The sequence below is a fragment of the Saccostrea cucullata genome, unplaced genomic scaffold (genome assembly GCF_032062105.1).
Source record: "Saccostrea cucullata isolate Sc308-1 unplaced genomic scaffold, CSIRO_AGI_Scuc_v1 ctg5970, whole genome shotgun sequence".
Lineage (NCBI taxonomy): Eukaryota > Metazoa > Mollusca > Bivalvia > Ostreida > Ostreidae > Saccostrea > Saccostrea cuccullata.
This window is the reverse complement of record NW_026931435.1, coordinates 23980-42871: the sequence shown is the minus strand read 5'-3', so window position 1 is coordinate 42871 and position 18892 is coordinate 23980. Positions and strand designations below refer to the sequence as shown.

The window sequence follows — 18892 nt, the reverse complement described above, 5'->3', positions numbered from 1 at the left end:
CCCATAAAAAATTCCTGGACCTGCCTATGTGTACAGTTTATGTAATATATTTTACACCTTTGCTTTTAAATAATAAATGTTAGGCCTTCAAAAAAATTTGTTTGCAATTGCCTACCAATCCACAAAAAAAAGGGAATGACCCAAATTTCTTTTCAAGTTTTGGGATATTGAAACTTTTTCATTTTCTGTTTTTTATTTTTTCATTTTCAATCACTGGTTTCTAATAAGGGGGGCTTTTTTATGTTCAGTGCACCAATTTTTGTTATGCACTGAAAATGTAAAGGTGCAAAAAAATCTTCTTACCTACCCTCCCTAGATATTATAGGTAGGCAATGCAAACATTTTTAAGCTTGGCCTAAACCTTTTTTTTAATCATCATGAAAATATTAAAATACACAGTCTTTTGTTTAATATTTATTACCTGGTATGTTTTATAAAGCACTTACAATATGAAATTGTTTTTAAAAATATCCTTGAATGCTTTCCTTTTTTAGAAATGCTGTCCTTGTGAAAATCGAGGCAAATGGAAGAGCTGTGCCTGAAAAAGGAGAGGTACTAATTGCATGAATCCATATGTCAGTTTAAGACAAATGCTACAGTAAGTGTTACAACTTGGCGTTATCCAGGAGTGTTGGCCATTATTTTATAGTTCACCCTTCCACCACGTTGAGGTCCTCCTAGTGAAAGGGAATATTATTATTTTGAATCTTTCACATTTTCTTTTTCAGGTTCGTCTCCACCCATATGCTAAAAGTGCAAAATGCCAAAGAATGAAGACCAGCCCAGCAGGAATGAGGTTATGGCAGCCCAGGCATCTCCTAAAATACAAGAGATGAGGTGGAATGTGTCAATCTCATGGTAGTCTTAGATATATTGTCATAGTATTCATATACATGTACATTAAAACTCGGTTAGAGCGAAATCGCTGGGACCTGTAAAATTACTTTGCTATATCCAATTTCGTTATAATCGTATAAGAAAGTCACTAAATTTATATATCTGGGGATCCAAATACTTCGCTATATCCGTAAATTTGCAAAACCTGGTATCGTGTTCAAATTAAAAGAGTTTTGCTGTAGTAACTTTTAATGTTCAAAACATTTACTGTCATATTCAATTTTACTTTTAGGCTGCAGTTGCAACATGTCCGCAGATGAAATGAGGACAAGGCTGAAGAAGCTTTTACAGCTTGCCCTAAATTTAATGCAGCCTTTAAATTCACAAATGGTTCTGGACAGGTTTAGGCAGCTCCAATTAAGTGTGCCATGGTGTTCATGTGGAGGATGTCAGATTTATGAACCCCCGCATAAACACTGCGCAGGAATCTTCATGCGTTACATCAAAGCCTGATTTCCGAAATCTCTGCTTGAGGCATGATGTGCTGGAGATTGCCAACTCTTAAATTTGGAGTTAAACCAACCAGGACCCTAGCTTTTGCATGTCCAAATTTAGAAACCAGGCTTCAGAAACTTTATCTTGTGGCAACATGGCCGTCTTGGTGCTGGAAGACGCATTCCAGTACCAGCCTGTGTAACACATACAGTTCGCCTTAGGCCCCCCAGAGCAGACAATACACTGGGTACCATTCTGCATATTCAGATTCTGACTGAGCAACATGTACCTACTTATGTTTAGCATAGTTATGATTATTGGGCCCATATATATATTGAATGATTGATGTTTGTTAAATTATGTTATATCTATATCAATGCTATCCAAATTATTTATTACACATCAAGTTACAAAGAGTATTTGTTTAAAAAATTAACCAAAATTCAACATGCATTACCTTATTTTTTCCTGCTTTTCATACATGCTGAGTCTTTGAGGATGGAGTGATCATTCCAGAGAGGTTAGGCTGAGAAGACCTTAAATTTATTTCCTTGTCACTGTTCGTGTAGGTGTACAACGGTTTACCATACGTCCCCAAGCACACAGACATCAGTTTGAATTTTAAAAAAGAGAATACACTTACAACATGTTATACCAGTATTCTGTATACCCGGGGGTTTTTTGTGTGTTAGAAATTTTGCGAAAATTGGTAGATAAGTACAGTTTTTATTTTGAGCAAGTTTTTTTTTAGATTGAAGTTTTTTTTTTGTTTAAAAGTGTAATGCTTTTATGTTACATTATAGCTGGAATAATTTCTGGGTGTTTAATATTTTGCTAATTAAAAATGATAAGAAAAAAAGCAAAAAATAGATCACCACAAAAGAAGGATATATGGTATTCATTTTAAAGCTATTCAACAAACAATAATAATGGGCAGTTACAATGTATAGGGAAAAAAAGATAAGTCAAACCCTTTTGGGAATTTTATGGCTTTCAATATCTACATGTATATCAATCAATCTAAAATTATTTTACTAATCCATAAAAAGGGATTTGTAATACTAAAAAGGATCCTTGCCTGGAATATATTTAAGTTTTTTGGGGCCCCTTTTTCCATAGGCAACCCACTGTTTGGTCCGTCTTGACACCTGTGCTTGACATAGGGTTGACCATCCTCTGTGACACGCACTGCCCTTCCAACATGGTTATTGTAGTCTAAAACGCCAACATATTTCTTATATGATATGCATCATATGAGAAGGAATTTCGGGGGGCATAGTGGAGGAGGGTGTGGCTAAAGAAGTTTTCCACAGCCCATGTCTGTCAAAGTGTGTGTAGTACTTTATAGAGCCACACCAATCTCTGTTCAAAACTACCTTTTGTAAAATAAGAATACATGTATATAAGATATTATTACATCTCATTATTATTAATTACAAAATCTTATCTGATTGGTTCTAGATATCCATATGGCCATAAAACTTCATATTTCACAGTTGTCAGCATGCTTTTAATCATATTCCATCTTTTCAGATAAGTAATGCATTTTCCCACAATATAATTTATGTTCGTTAAAAAAAAAATCCCAGAGAAGTAAAGTAAAAGAAGGGTTTACATCACAAAATTATTCATTAGTGATGTGCCATAGGGTTTCAGTAACTTTACCTTTAAAAGGAATTTGAGAGCAGTGCCGAATTTAAAGTTTACGTTCATTCAATAAAATATTATTGCTTGTTTCGGTATAATAAACAATTCAATGCATGAATGTTTGGGACCTTTACCTTAACTCCTTGTATGCTGATGAATCTTTTTGAGCCATTTAGCCCCTTTTGGATTCTGAAACCCCTCGGGATGATGACATCTGAAATATTATACACAAAATTTTCTTAGACACCAAGTATACCTCAAAAAATTTACCTTACAGAAACTTTACTTGTTACATGTATGTATAATTATCATTCTGGGTTAAATGTAACGTTATCAAAAATATTATGGCAGCCAAAGCCATTCATGAATTTGTTGAAAGAGGTACACATTGTCATATTAAATGATTTTGTTTTAAAAATAAAATAAACTTGGGGGGGAAAAAAACCATCATAGTTTTCATATCAATGAAATTGAAATTGAGATGGAACTCAAAAATCAAGTGACCTTGACTTTTATATTATAAACTTGACAGTTTACCAAAATATCATGTTTATGGTTCAGGTACAATTAAAAATTTCAAGTCTAAAAGCAGATAAAAATTATTTTCCTACGTTTATTCCTGCAGGGTGCAGTGGTTGACATTTGTTTAAAGTCAAAGGTTAGAACATTTGTTTAAAGTGAAAAGTAAGGAGTCTATCCTTACACGGGGGGGTTTTAAATTTCCCAAATTAGGATCTGGAGAACGATTCTTTATATGAGACCATATAAGCAAAATTTCCCTATGTCACAGTAGGTGCTTGCAAAAAAAGCTCTCACTGTTAAATCCCTAATGCTAGTAAGTTTAAAATTTTAGTTCCATAGAAGTGTTGGGTTCCCCTTTGAGTAAAAAATTCTCCAGAGAGATGTTAAACAATATATAATTAATCAATCCTATCAAACTGTTCCCCTTTCACACACAAGTTTAATTCTGGCCTTACACATGTGTCAAAATTTAAGAGGCAGTCCACCGAAAAACCAGGCAGTATTGTATTATAGGCGGCACATCGAATGTGACGAATATGTGATATTTTATTGAAAACAATATCAATGTAGTCCAAATGGAATAATGTAATGAAGATTTGTTTAAAATTACTTATTTAGTAAAATATCCGTTTTTTTTTAATTGAGTTCCCCATATAAACCATTGAATTTAGGTCAGAAAAAAAAACTGTAATTTCCCAATACATTTTTAAAACTATAATTCAGGCTGAACTAAATCAAGAAATATTTCATCTTTATGTTTCAAAAATAAAATCGGTGGAAAAACACTTGTGAATTAGTTTTCTGGCAAAATATATAGACTTTTTAAAGAAATTTTGCAGTGCAAGAGTTATCTCCCGTGGCTTTTAAATCGCTTAACGCCTTACTATCGGAATCCTAGTAAAAAAATAAATTGATACACTAAAGAAAATTATTAAACAAAAAATAACTACTTTCTTTTAAAATAAAGTCATTTACGCCTGCAGACGTATTTATTTGGATAAAAAATTAGCTGTATTATTCAGGATGAATCCACGTTTCCATTGATGTATCAGTGACGTCAATACCACAATACTCGTCACAATCAAATAGTTACTTCCAGAAAATTGAAATTCTTTGCGTAAAAGTGAAAAGAAAAATAATTAGAAATAAGTAATTTCTCCTTTTCTGTACAATTTCTCTAACAGTGCAATATCAGAAAATGCTAAATATTTTTTTTATATTTTATACATTTTATTAATATAGGATATACGCAAAAATAATTAATTTTGATAGGTTTTTTTGAACATTTCTTATGTAATTTGGATGTGATACTTTTTTTCCTCTATAATCAAGGAATCGTGAATATTTTAGATTTACGCAAAATTTAATTTAACGAAGTTGAGATGTTTACTTCATGATTTTGGTAAAATCTTTAATATATTTATCTTCCAAAAAAAAGAAACAAGCAGCGGTACAAGTAAAAATATAAAACAAAAAACCCTGAAAAATAAGTTACAATTAATATTTATTGCGGAAGATTACTGCGAATCCCCACTCCAATTTAAACTAAAACGGAAGATGGTTCAGTGAAACGTGTCTGTTGTTTTTTTTTTTTTAAATTTTTTTTAATATAATATGGAGATCGAAAAAATTACATACATGTGCTCACGTTTAATATGGAGTTAAAATATGTGGCTAGTTGGCCAATTCTAAAAGTTTTTATATTCATGAAACCTGTTTTTGAAAAAATGATGCCCTGATGCCGCCACCCCCCCCCCCCCTTTTCCATTTTGCTTGCGATTTATGGGTCTTAAATAATGATATATATATGAAAGAACTTCTTTTATTTACATAAAACAAAATTGTAAAAGAGGAATATATAGGTGAAAAAGGGTTAACAAATGACAGATTGGAAAAACTTGGATAAACCCAGACTATACACATAAAAATATTTTCTGTATTTACACTGAAGGTACATGCGCCACTAATATAATTTAACTCCTTATTAATTCCTAAAAAATTTAAAAAAAGAAAAAAATACTTGGAAATAAGACATTTAATGAAGCTAAGCTGTCTTCTCTGAGTTGCTACATAATGCATGTACAAACACTTATTTAATATAATACCATATCAAAAATAAATGTTTTACATGTACACTGTAATCATCACTGTAATCATGTACGTAAAAGACATAAGGAATTAAAATAATTATATACATTTGAAATATGGACAATTAAAATCATTTAAAATATTTTACTCAAAAGAAACAGATAGGCATATCATTTCGCTGGTAAATTAAAATTAAGAAAAAAGTTTAGGAAATATTTCCAAAAAAAATACCCGATTGAAATAAAACCGATCCCATCAAAATAATTCAAAATGTATGGTTTTAAACTAAAGGCAACTGCCACCCATAAACATGGATAAAAATAAATAAAGTAAATTTTTAACTATATAACAATAAAAGAGCCAAATTTAACAACACAGTAATAGTATTTTTTTTTTACATAATTCCGATGGGATCGGTTTAATTTGGGAAAAATCATAAATAATAGGTGAATTTGAATCCTCTTATTTCCTCAATATACCTGCTCCCACCAATTTTATGAAGGGCTCAAAAATTTGTACTTTGTTTTCATATTAACATGAGGAAAAAATTCTGTCATAAAGTATTGGCTTTTATAACTATAAACATCGGATACTGAATTCATAAAATCTCTTGCTAAAAACAAGTTTGGACCACATAATTTTTTTTAAAGAAATAAAATTTGGAGTCTTAAACATTAAAAAATAAAAGATAAGAGTCTTCTATAAATAATATTGATTGACACACCCAGCTTTTAAGTATTTGTTACATATTAAACAAAATAAAAACGTATTATTTTTTTACCCTCATGTTGACCTTTTTGCACATAAAATTAGACATTTACCAAATATAGGACTAGAGGACCACTAAAAATTTTTTTGATGTTGCCATGTATTAACACTTGCTTTAATAAGTCTACATGCAAAAAATAATAAAAATCCATGACATGCGATGTGCCACCTATTGCCTGGTTTTTGGTGGACAGCCTCTTTAAATTTAAATTGTTTGCTACATTCACATGGAGCAAGCGAAGAATTTAAGCGCAGTAAATTATTTCGAATTAAAATAATTTGCTTAAAATTCTCTGTGTGAACGCTAAGCGAACTATTTCGATAACTTTATGTTTGATTTGAATTAAACTCTCCGTGTGAACAGGAATTGTGTTTCAAGGGGCAAAAAAATTTAAGGACTTTGATTCTGAAATATTAATCTTTTTAAAAAGAAATTTTTGCAATCAATCTTCTTTTCATATAAATTTTAAGAATATCTATGCAAATAGGTCTAAAATTTTTTTCAATACCTTCCTCCAGGCCAAATATGTTTGTTTTAGTGGTATAATATTGTCATCCATCTCTTCAAAAGTTTGTTTGTGTTTCCCTTAGAGGTATTGCAACACCACCAAAAATGGTTTGTGATGGGTCTAATCCAAGGAAGGAGTGCTTTGAATGTGGATTTCTTTGCAAGGTCCCCCAAAGTAGATGCCAGTCTTTTTGATTTGTGCCATACATCTAGACTGTGTTGTAGGTGTTGAAATGGCTCAGATTCTTGAAAATAAATGGTTGTTTTCAATAAAACTAATTCAGTTTCAATATAAGTTGATGTAAAAATGTAAAACAGAGGCCCCATTGGTTCTGGAGAAAAATAAAAATGTTAAATTTACAGACAGATAGACAGGTAACAGACAGAGGACTTAAGACAAAATTTGATAAAAAGTTCCTAGTTTCAGCTCATGTTAGCTAAAAGGAACATAAAATTCATTCCCACGATGAATATTGAGAATACATTGGAGAATTTATCAAAAAGAAATTAGTCAAGTGTATAAATAAATAAATTAATAAAAAACTTACTCAAAAAAAAATAACTGTTTTACTGGCATCAGATACACTTTCCCCTACCACAATTGGTGAATTTTAAACCAGGAAAGTGAGGCCTCGTTCAATTAGAAGCTTGTCCATTCGTGGGCTCCTCCTATCAACCTCCCTTGAGTCACCTACCTCCATATGGATAATGATTTTCTTGTCAACATCCATAAAGACAGCAGTAAATTTTTTGCGCAGAAACCTAGGAACAATAAAAATTTAATATTTTGTTTTTGGATGAATTTAAATAATTTCTTAATAATTCTTCATGCACACAGTGAGATTTGTTTATATATATTGTTGAATGATGTCTCACAAATTATAATACATGTACATGAGTATATTGTAACCACTTGTCAAACTATTTTTTTTCTAAATCTTAAAGATAAAAAAGTGGAAAAAAAAAAAACTTAAACCCCCAAAAACACCAGAGATGCATTATAAGAATGTAGTATTATTCATCATTTTAATGCTCAGATGTATTCTGCTTATTTTGCTGAGGTATAAAATTTTTCAAAACTCCTCTATGAAAAATAATCAAAACATTTTAACCCATTTATCATCAATTTCATATATTCATCATTTTAGAGAAGTGTCCAATTCGTTTACCCTCATCTCTTCCTTTATATCATCCACTTAAAATAGATGATGGTAAATGATTCAAACACTTAGGTAGTGAAGATATATATTATATTTTGAGTCCTCAGCATACATGTACATGATGTGTATGAATTATTACCTGGAGTATCATATCTTACATCCACTGCAACACTAACAGGTAAACCCCCCTAAAATTTTTCATTTCTCCCTATGGCATCAAAAATTTTTCTATTGCAACCTACAGAAATGATTTAAAAGAATAAGTTTGACAATATACATATATCACATGGCTTCGAGGGTACATACCAGAAATTTTTCCCCTGGGGGGAGTGTTATTACCCGTAAGGAAAGGGGGCATAACACTCCAGGGGTTTTGTCACCGAGGGGCAAATCTTCGGAAGTCGCCCCAGAAGCCATGTGGCAAGAATGAATTTTTAAAACTAAAAAAAAATTAAATCATTTAAAATCGTTGAAATTTTCACAAATAATCCAGAAATGCTTTCTTACGTTAAGAATAAAGCTCCATTGTTTACATTTGCTTAAAGCAACCGACGTCATAACATCTCGAACCCGAGCTAAAAAGTGTAACGTAACAACACGTGAACGTGATCGAAAGGATGACATAACTGTTTCCGGCCAAAACGTTTCCGGGTGACTCGGGATTTTTAGGGTTTATAGCGAAATTATTACATTTGTGATATAATAGGAAAACTTATTCAAAAATGTTTATAAATAAATGCTGATTTTTACACAATCATATAGATATGTGAGGGAAAGGGTGTGTTTGTTTTTTGGGGAGAGGGTGTCTGAGTGGGCCCATTTTGGATGTAAAGGGGGTTTGAAGAGAATTAAAAATATTATATAGATTTTTCTCCCCCATCCCCTAACCACATCCTTTTGTTGTAATATAAATAAACTTAATTGTTGAAAATTTTGTTAAATCAACACTAAATATACTGATGGTACTTACTCTATACTGGCTTCATTTTTTAAAAGTTACTGGCACTCCCAATCACTAAATTCACAAACTTTGCTCCTATGGCAAACTGTTCAAATTTGCTCCTTTAAAAGATTTTTCAAACAATAAATTTTCAGAAGAAAAATGAAAATTTGCATGTTTCAACCAATTACTGTAAACGAGCTTTTATTGGCATGTGAGATATTTGAAGTACCAAGACCTACTTTTTAGTTAATATTTTTGCCGTGAACTGATCATTTTGATTTGTAATTGTAAAAATATTTTCTAGTTGTGAAAATTAATAGTCATAGAGTTTGATTTAAAATTGATGAAAAACATATCAAAGATGACACAAATAATGCTTAGTTTACAATAATGTTCATTTTTTTTTATTTATTACATGTACCCCTTATTTTTGGCATTCATTAAAAAAAATATTCAAGTGAATTTTTAAAATGAAATTTCAATTCAATAACTAACCAGATAAAAGCACCATAAGTTCAAAATCATGCTGATGAAATTCACCTCCATAAAATGGAGTAGAAATCCATTTCCCAGGATGTCCATTCTAAATTTAATAGAAATACAGTGTGACATGGAAGACCAATCTTGGCATTATTTAACAAATAACATGCTAGGCATATAAAATTATTACGAAATATAGCAATGTTCTAATTAAAAAAATTTGAGATTTGTACTTGAACTTAATTCCAGCTGCAATAGCCTCCCCTTCTTCAAATAGAAAGATTATCCCTCCTTCACACTGCTCACACTTAACTCTCTTCAGCAAATCTATGATGGTCTTCTCTCCAACTATAAACTTCCTTTCTTTCAGTAAAGCATACTCTTCACTCATCTCTTGGAAAAAATAAATCAATAATAACTACTAAAGGTATCATGTTTTAACACTGCATGTCTTATACTAAATTTTTTTAGATGCAGGTCCAACATCATGTGTAAAAAGGGGGGGCTATATTAATTGCCAATAGTTATGGGTAAATCAAGAACAAAATCCAGTGTCGGCTGGGAAGCAAAGCCTCATTTAAGTTTTCAAATTGGCAATAATTGACCCTTTTTTTTATAGAATCTACACTACCCCAGAATGCTTCCACTTTTCTTTCAGCTTTACTAGCCAAGTGGTTCTTAAATTTTTTTCCTATAAATTGCAATGTAAAACTTGGATTCCCTATTGTCCCCGTCCCCCCCAGGGGGGGAAAGCCTAAAAATTTAGAATCACACCCCCCAGGGGCTTCCACATAAGTTTCAGCTTTTTTGGCCCAGTGGTTCTTCAGAAAAATTTTTTTGGACACCAACCTTACTTTGTCTATTCTTGGAAGGGATCTTGGCTCTTTATTTTGACAATTTTAAAATCCCTTTTTTCCCAAGAATGCTTTGTACCAAGTTATACCGGTATATATAGGTGTATTATAAAACACTCCCCTTACTGCTTGGTGTAATGAAGGTGAAACTACTGTCTTTATATACTCACCATATTAAAGCTAAATTTTCAATTTTCAACTTCTTGTCAAGAAACCACCAGGCCCAAATTTAACCAAAGATCATTAATACATGCACATCTAAACCAATGACAAAACAGTTGTTATAAATTTTCAAAATAAACATTATCCATAATACATACTAAAATATTCCCCAAGGATTTACTTTCTAAATTTGTCCATATTTTAACCCATTTTCATGGTGTTTTCATCCCCAAAATTCCTTTTCACACCCCTTTTTTATCCCACAAAAATATTAAATAAAAACAATATAATAGTACATGTCCTAATTATACCGTAATCATCCTTAAATTCAGCTGCATACTATGAGAGAAAAAGTGTTGTTTTGAAAGGGTAATTATATTTCTCATTAGCACTTTTTGACAAAATTTTTGATTAAGGCTAATTATTATATATATATAAACATGACAAAAAGGGGGCAATGAAGTATTGCTATATATCTACCAGATATCTGCAGAATAATGCAAAAAAATGTTATCTTTAAAACATACTTCACTGTCACAAGAGTTATATTCATACTCCATGTCTTCAGTTTTTCTTGTAAGAAAGCCATGCTGAAATAAAAGTTCATTTGTAGTTGAAAAAAAAAAAATCATTAAATTTATAATAAGTTATCAAATTTATAAACTATTTTTTACGACAACAGATTTTTTTTTTTTTAATTTGTGTGTAGTAGTTTGATGGATTATAATTAAAAAAAAATACTGACTCAAGTATAATACTGAATACAAGAATAGCTAAGAACCCCCCCTTTCCCTTTTCCCCCTGTTAAATATTTATGACAAGGCAATGTAACAATTCTTTTTACATTTATTTCGCCTCTAATTGAAAATAACTACATTTAAATAAACAAAGAGTATAATCAATGTAACTTAGCTTTTTCCCCAAAAAATTTTAGTTTAACATGCAATAACCCATCCCCTTATATTTTCTGTCACTACTTTCGCTTTCAAATTTTGTGCACACCATTACATTTATGGAAACTAAAAGGAGAGGAAAGTCACAAATCGTGACACTAATGAAAACGCGTGCTTCTTATTCATATTTCACATTATATGGATAAAATTTTCTTAATACGTTATTTATTGAACCTCACCTGTTCTGGAACTTTATGGGGTTTTTGTTCTGTGGCAATTATCCAAACTTGCTCAAAACAAAAACACGGCAAGGTTTAAACCCGTCTCGGAAACATCCAAACCTTCGTAATTTCAGAAAAAATTTTGAGAGCTCCGTTGCTTTTTTATATAGGAGGGTATTTTTAATTTGTCCGATTCACGGGGGAGTTATCTTTTGGGGTTTATTCTTTTTTGTGTCATGTTATGATTTTTTAGTTTTTTTGGGTTTCCCCTTGTGTGGCCTCTTTAGTTTTGCTACCTTCGGTAGCTCAGGTGAGAAAGCAATCAGGCGTAACGAAATCGTAGGGTATACCCTAATGCTGGTAGTAGTGAATAGTGAAACAAAAATGGCGTAGGCTTATTTACGAATCGTGTTCAGCTTTAATATAACTTGTTCAAACAAGTAGACTACAGTAAGATACATAAAATAGTGCATCGGTTTTTGATTTCGATGAACGTTGTTGCCAAGGTTACTAAAAATAGAATTTACTGTGAAATTCCTTTAAAACGCTACTCCTTCTACAGTTTTGGTCTGATTTCAATATTACTTATATTATTTAGCATACAAGTAGACTACAGTAAGATACATAAAATAGTGCATCGGTTTTTGATTTTGATGAACTGTGTTGCCATGGTTACTAAAAATAGAATTTTCTGTGAAATTTCTTTAAAACATTACTCCTTCTACAGTTTTGGTCTGATCTCAATATTACTTGGCACACAAGTAGACTACACTAAGATACATAAAATAGTACATCGGTTTTTGATTTCGATGAACGGTATTTCCTTGGTTACTAAAAATAGAATTTTCTCTGAAATTCCTTTAAAACGCTACTTCTTCTACAGTTTTGGTCTGATTTCAATATTACTTAGCATACAAGTAGACTACAATAAGATACATAGAATAGTGCATCGGTTTTTGATTTAGATTAACAGTGTTGCCATGGTTACTAAAAAATAGAATTTTCTGTGAAATTCCTTTAAAACAGTTTGGTCTGATTTCAATATTACTTGGCAAACAAGTTAACTAAACTAAGATACATAATGAGTGCATCTGTTTTTTATTTCGATGAACGTTGTTGCCATGGTTACTGAATAGAGAATTTTCTCTGAAATTCCTTCAAAACGCTACTCCTTCTACAGTTTTTGTCTGATTGCAATGGCTTCTTTTCTCATCCTTTGTTATAGTTAAAAACCAGTAGAGCTACAGTTTGACAGAGACTTCTGGTTGTTTTCGATTTCTCTATTCAAAATGGTGCTATATAGGGGTCAATAATTAGAACGCCTAAAAAGAGCGAAAATTTATTGTTTTGCTTTTTATCTTCTAAACTTAAAAATATTTTGTTAAAACATATAGAACAAAATATGTGCAGAATTACAAGTTCTTTTAAATAATATCTCGAAAAAAGGGCTGACCCCTAAATTAAGGGATTAAAAGGGGCCGAAAGTGTTTTCCAGATATCTCAAAAAGTATTGAGAATTTGTAATACATTCAAGAAGCAATGTTGTTCAAAATGTCATGCGCAATCTAATGAAGTGGTCAAAATGCGTCCGGCGACGTCACTTTTTAAGGTTTTGATGCAAAATTGAAATTATAAAGTAAATGGAGACGACTAGTTAATTGCTTTTTGCTGACGTCACTTCCGGTTAAAACAGGACGGAAGACCTCCTCGTATGCAACGAGCTTTGTTCTAGTTATTTGTTATTATTTTGATTAAATTATAAGTCTGAACGTTTTCTTTTAATCTTTAATAATTATCTTTTGTTAATTTATGCGTACTGTGATTTTCCAAACAGTTCAGAATGACAACATGTAAGCATTTGCTGTACATATTTGCTAATTCATGTATATGACAATGTATATAACAAGCTGTTATTTCCTGATTCAAATGCACCACTTATTCCAGGCAATTTTTTTCAACCTTACCTATACTATAGGAAAGTTCATTGAAAGGCTGATTGATCCCCCCAACATTTTTTGATATAGGGAAAATGTAGGTATTATGTAGGGAAAAAAAATAGCACTGAAAGAAGTTGGCCTTATCACCCCACCCCACCCCCATGATGTAGTATTTTCTACTTTGGGCTATTTTTTCTTCATTTTCCTTTTTCCCCCATGTCAACTTCTTCTGGCTACCCCCTTTTATCAACGATGCTACGTGACTGAATTCGAAAAGCCTTTATATAGATCACTGTTTATTGACACTCCAATTTCCTCATTTTTACTGAAAATCTAATTTCCTAGTAGGCTCCGCGCATTAAATTAAGAGCCCCGCCCTTTGGCACTGCCGTGGCAGTCCCGAAAGCAGCTCCCGAGACTTTTATATGAGTACGTTATGTTAGGTTGGTACTGCACCTAAGATATACAAAGTGAAACCTGATAATTCGAGACGATTCAATATAAGTGTGTTGTACAATCCGATTAAACAGATTGAAAAACAATATGATATTGCACTATACACAGATACCAAAAATTAACCCGTAAACTTTCACTTCTACCTAGTAAATTGAGTATTTAAAACTCGATTTATTAAAATAATGCTTCACATTTCTTTTTGATCGAAGCCAGCTTTTCATCATTGGTAAGTTTTTTTTACCAAGTATTTGATTCGGTATTTGTTAAAGGATTTGCTTAATGCAATATAATAAATTCTTAATAAAAGAATCATCTTTAAGATTTAAAATTGCACGTTCACTCACTTAAATTAAAACGAGAATTAAAACAAAAAACGTTGAGAGCTTTACATAACCATTCCCGTGAAAAAAAAATATCAGAAGTTCTTAAGTTAATGACTGATTGCATGTCATAGTAATTTATGGGAATATCCGTTATTTGTTAATGAGTGGACCTAAAGAATATAAAATCTTTACAGGTTTTAAGGCTATGTATATTCTTAAAAAAAAAATAAACCTTGGTTTTCTTTCCTACCCCCTTTCTTTTGAAAATCAAATTATTTGCTAGACCCGTAGGAATCATTTACATTTGGGGGTGGGGGGTGGGGGTGGGCACAGCCATTTTTTTCAGTTCGAGCATAACCACCTACCGTAATTCCTTGACAAGCAATTATTTTAAAAAGGATAATATTGAGGGGGCACAAGCATTAAAAAAACATGTAACTTAGTACTTTAAAGTATTCTATATATTGGCAAAATAAATGGCGCACGTTGTATGAAGCTTGCAGCATATAAGAAATATTTACGTTTATATTATTCATTTGTTCACAAATATGTGTCTATAATCCTATGAATAATTAATCAATAATTTGTTTGACTTTCAGATCAATTTCAGGAACCATCATGTATCCATTTGTTTTCAAACTGATTTTTATCATTTCACTTTCTACAACTTCTTCAAAACTGAATCTTACAAGACTTATGAGTATATACATAAATTCATGTGGGGAAAACGGCGTTTGCAAAGATCGGCCGGCCTTAACTGGATTCCAGATGAATTCGGTACAGTTGCGGTGTCCCTCGTGCTCATGCAAGGATTCTTGCCTTCATGAGAATAAGTGTTGCCCAGACAAGTTTTTCGAAAGAAAATTGACGCGATTCTATTATTCAACATTTCAATGGTCACCAAGGAATGAAATATTGCCTGAAATATATCCTCAATATCACATTGTCGATGATTGTCCTGAGAATACAGAGATGCTTGATAAATGCAAAAACCCTGATAACAATTTCAAAAACAGAATCTTCGTTACATCTCTAATGAGTAATTATACTTACTATAACATCCACTGTGCTTTGTGTAACGGCGAAAAGAAATCAGACATTGTGGAGTGGGATATACCCATTGATGAAAATATTAAGAATATTAATTTCTTAGACTCTCTTGAAGTACTGGAAAGATACATCAAGGAAGAGAGCAGTTATGTTATTTTTTACCCTCCGACCAGCCTTCGAGGCGTCGTCTTTCCTACGTATATAGATGATAATCAATATCTCACTGAACCATGTTCTCGTGATGAAGATCTTCAGATTGCTTGTTCCTCTTCCTATGTTAATGAATTCAGACTCTATAAGAATGTTTTTTTGTTACCTCTGCAAACTAAAAACCATCACGAGACCTCGGCAATCCACAATTACATGTCCAAAATCCGCTACGAATAAAATTCAACACTTGTGCGAAAATAACCCAGTTTCAGATCTGACATATCCGTATCGAAACTTTTATTGCTATCTGTGTAATATTCCAACATTTACATTGTCCCAAAGTAAGCTCTCTGTAGTGGAAAATGTCACCAAAGAGTATGTTTTCTCAGACTTTTCCAGTGATGTGTATGAAAGAAGTGATAGAAAGGGCACATCGGGACATAGGTTAATTTTCTATAACAACGTTTTCAATAATGCATCAATTATCAATAGAATTTTGAATACAAAAACGATGAAAACAGATAATATAAGCTCTGTTGAACCAGCTAAATACACCACAGATCAACTGAAATCACACTTATTCAAGATGCCTTCTCCTTATCCAGATCGTATTTGTCACCAAAACATTCTATCAAACTTCATAAAGAATGATTCCATAAGAAACTGTGACTGTAACTTCTCCTGTTTGTTCAAAACCCCTGTAGTTGTTGTTTAGACACCGCGTTAATCTATCCGACCAAGTGCGTTAGGAACATTCGGACACAAGACACTTTCTTTCAACATAACGAGAAACTAGTAACTGATATGCAGGTTGTTCACCTCTGTTACGAAGACACTACGAGAATGGCTGACAAAGAGGTACAGAGAAAGGTAAAGCTGTTATGTGAGGAAGAATTTCATGAATTTGATCATCCTGTTTCATCAAACAGCGTTACTTACAAAAACGTTTTTTGTTTCCTTTGCAGTACAGACTATACTATTTCAAACGGCTTCATTTTTTCAGAACCTTATAAAATTTTAGATATTTACATTCAGTGTGACAGTATTTTGCAGTTTGACTTCTTAGTGTGCATTAATCATCTTTCTTTAGGCAAATTTGAAAAAGAAATGTTTATTGATTTTACTTATTTATTATTAATTTATTTTTGGCACCTGACATTAGAATACAAAAGAATGATTTCAATGCAAGAAAAAGTTTAAAGGTATTCCGAATAAATTGTTCACAATTCTTTCGCCGGTTATCTCGCGCTCCGTTTGCGTTCTCTGTTCTCTCACTGTTCACCATGTTGCGTTCCGCATTCATAAAATGTTCATTCACTGTTCACTCTAAGATTTTCAGCGTTTGCTCAACGTTCAAGTGGGAAAGTAAATCGTTTAAGGGACCGTGTTGCCATGGTAAATAAAAACAGTTTGGGGATTAAAAATGTGCAAGCACTCCTATAATTGATAACTTCTTATTGACTAAATTACTTACCTCAGAATTTTGTTGAAATGAAGAAGCTCCCAACGTCATCATCGTAATAAATAAATCCCTCATCGAATCTGTTTTCGTTGTTATTTTTCCCCCTCTAACAGGAATACAGCCTCGCGTAGAGTGAAGTCGGTTTAATTCCTGATATTCCCCCATGCAATTAGAACAAAAAATGTTCATGAATGGATGAATAAGATCGTGGTGTTGTATATCCGGTAAAGTTAAACACGACTCATTGTAGATCATGTGATGGGTATCAGATATGTTACAAAGCACTGCTTTATCAAGAACTTCCCATGTACTATATGTACGGCACAGCTGACAAAATTCATTTGTGTTTTCTTTTATTGAGGAAAAAGACTTGCGATTTGAATTTTCAAAAGCTCCATTTTCAATTGGATCAGCGCCCATTTGTCTGTTTAAATCTTTACATTCCACTGTATTGTTAATAATCATTGCATTATCTGAATGACACAAAACTGCATTATAAACATCGTATATAATATCGCAATTGTTGTTCGAAGCCAGAGCAAGAACTTGGCTAAAATGCAGTAAGTAAAAATATTAATTACTCAAGCACCAGAGTTATCAAAACGATTCTAGGTCATAATATTTAATTTTTGTAGTTAAAAGAAAATTCTAGAAACACAGATATAACTTATCATCAAAACGTCTGTATATTCAAAGATATTAGGTGTTAAATATTGGATTCTATTCTACGCCGAATCGACAATGAGTGAAGATTCGCAGCCGCAACAGTTCCTATACAGATTTCGCGCTTTCCTTTGCGTAGGAATCTCAGTTAACTTTTACAGTCGACGACAAAGCATCATTGGACGAGTACACTGCAGACTCTGAAAGGTGTCGCACGTTCTACAATGCATGGCCAAAATGTATAGATTTTGTATAGAAAAATATACCAAGCCAGATGAATTTTAAGAGGAAGATCGAAATGACAAAAATTGGCAATATCACATAGACTTATTTTTACCATTTAGCTATTCCTAATAAAATTCATCGGGCTCGGTATATTTTTCTTCAGTTTATATTACACTTTAAGCGCCAAGATATCATATTCTGAAAATTATTTTCACCTGTTAACCTTTACTGAATGTGATTTGTCTATATTTGTTTTTTTTCATTGAAATATTACTAATATTTTCCGAGTCTTTTTCATATTCCAGTTCTTTTGGAGAAAAAATTCTAAGAACCATCCACTTTTCTAAACTTGTGACATGATATTAAATCTTTTTCAAAGAAAAAAAATTGTTTGTATTATCTGTCCTTAATATAGCAAGCTATTTAGATTGATGCATAGAATGTGATATATGTCATTAACCAAAAAAAAATACAAAAACATTATATGGTTTGAAGTATACTAAATGTGTAGGCTGTCTACATTAAAAAATATTTCATTAAATTAAGAAACGGCAACGTTACTATGCTCTATACTAGTATTCCTGAAAGAGTGTCACGTAAATTCATCTTAAAAAGTAGTACGATTAGTTATATTTCTTCTAATTAAATTCAATATATGAAATTTGTTTCATGTACATGTAGTTTATTCAACAGAAGATTGGATTCAACAGCTTTATCTTATTCCATTTTTGGATATAAATGACACTTCCTAATTGACTTTCTACAGCTTGAGTATTTCTAAAGTTGTGTCAGTATATACTTGATATTTTTCTTAATATTTTTTTTGCACATCTGTATAATGTTAACTTTTGACAATTTATTCACAAGATTCTTTTTCGCTATAAATTAAAGATTTCTACGTGTATCATGGAAAGTTCCCCTTGATGATAAATTGAAATTCATATATATGTTCTACTTTAAAATTCAAGCATCCATTGAAGCCTCACCCCAATACCTTCCCTTTCTAAATTTTTGTATCTTTTTTTTCTGGCACAAACCTTATTTTTTC

General features: G+C 31.9%; 1 pseudogene; it reads right to left on the bottom strand.

Moving 5' to 3' along the window:
* Nucleotides 1-1410: 1410 nt before the first annotated feature.
* Nucleotides 1411-9827, bottom strand: LOC134232616 (uncharacterized; annotated as a pseudogene).
* Between the last annotated feature and the right edge of the window lie 9065 nt (nucleotides 9828-18892).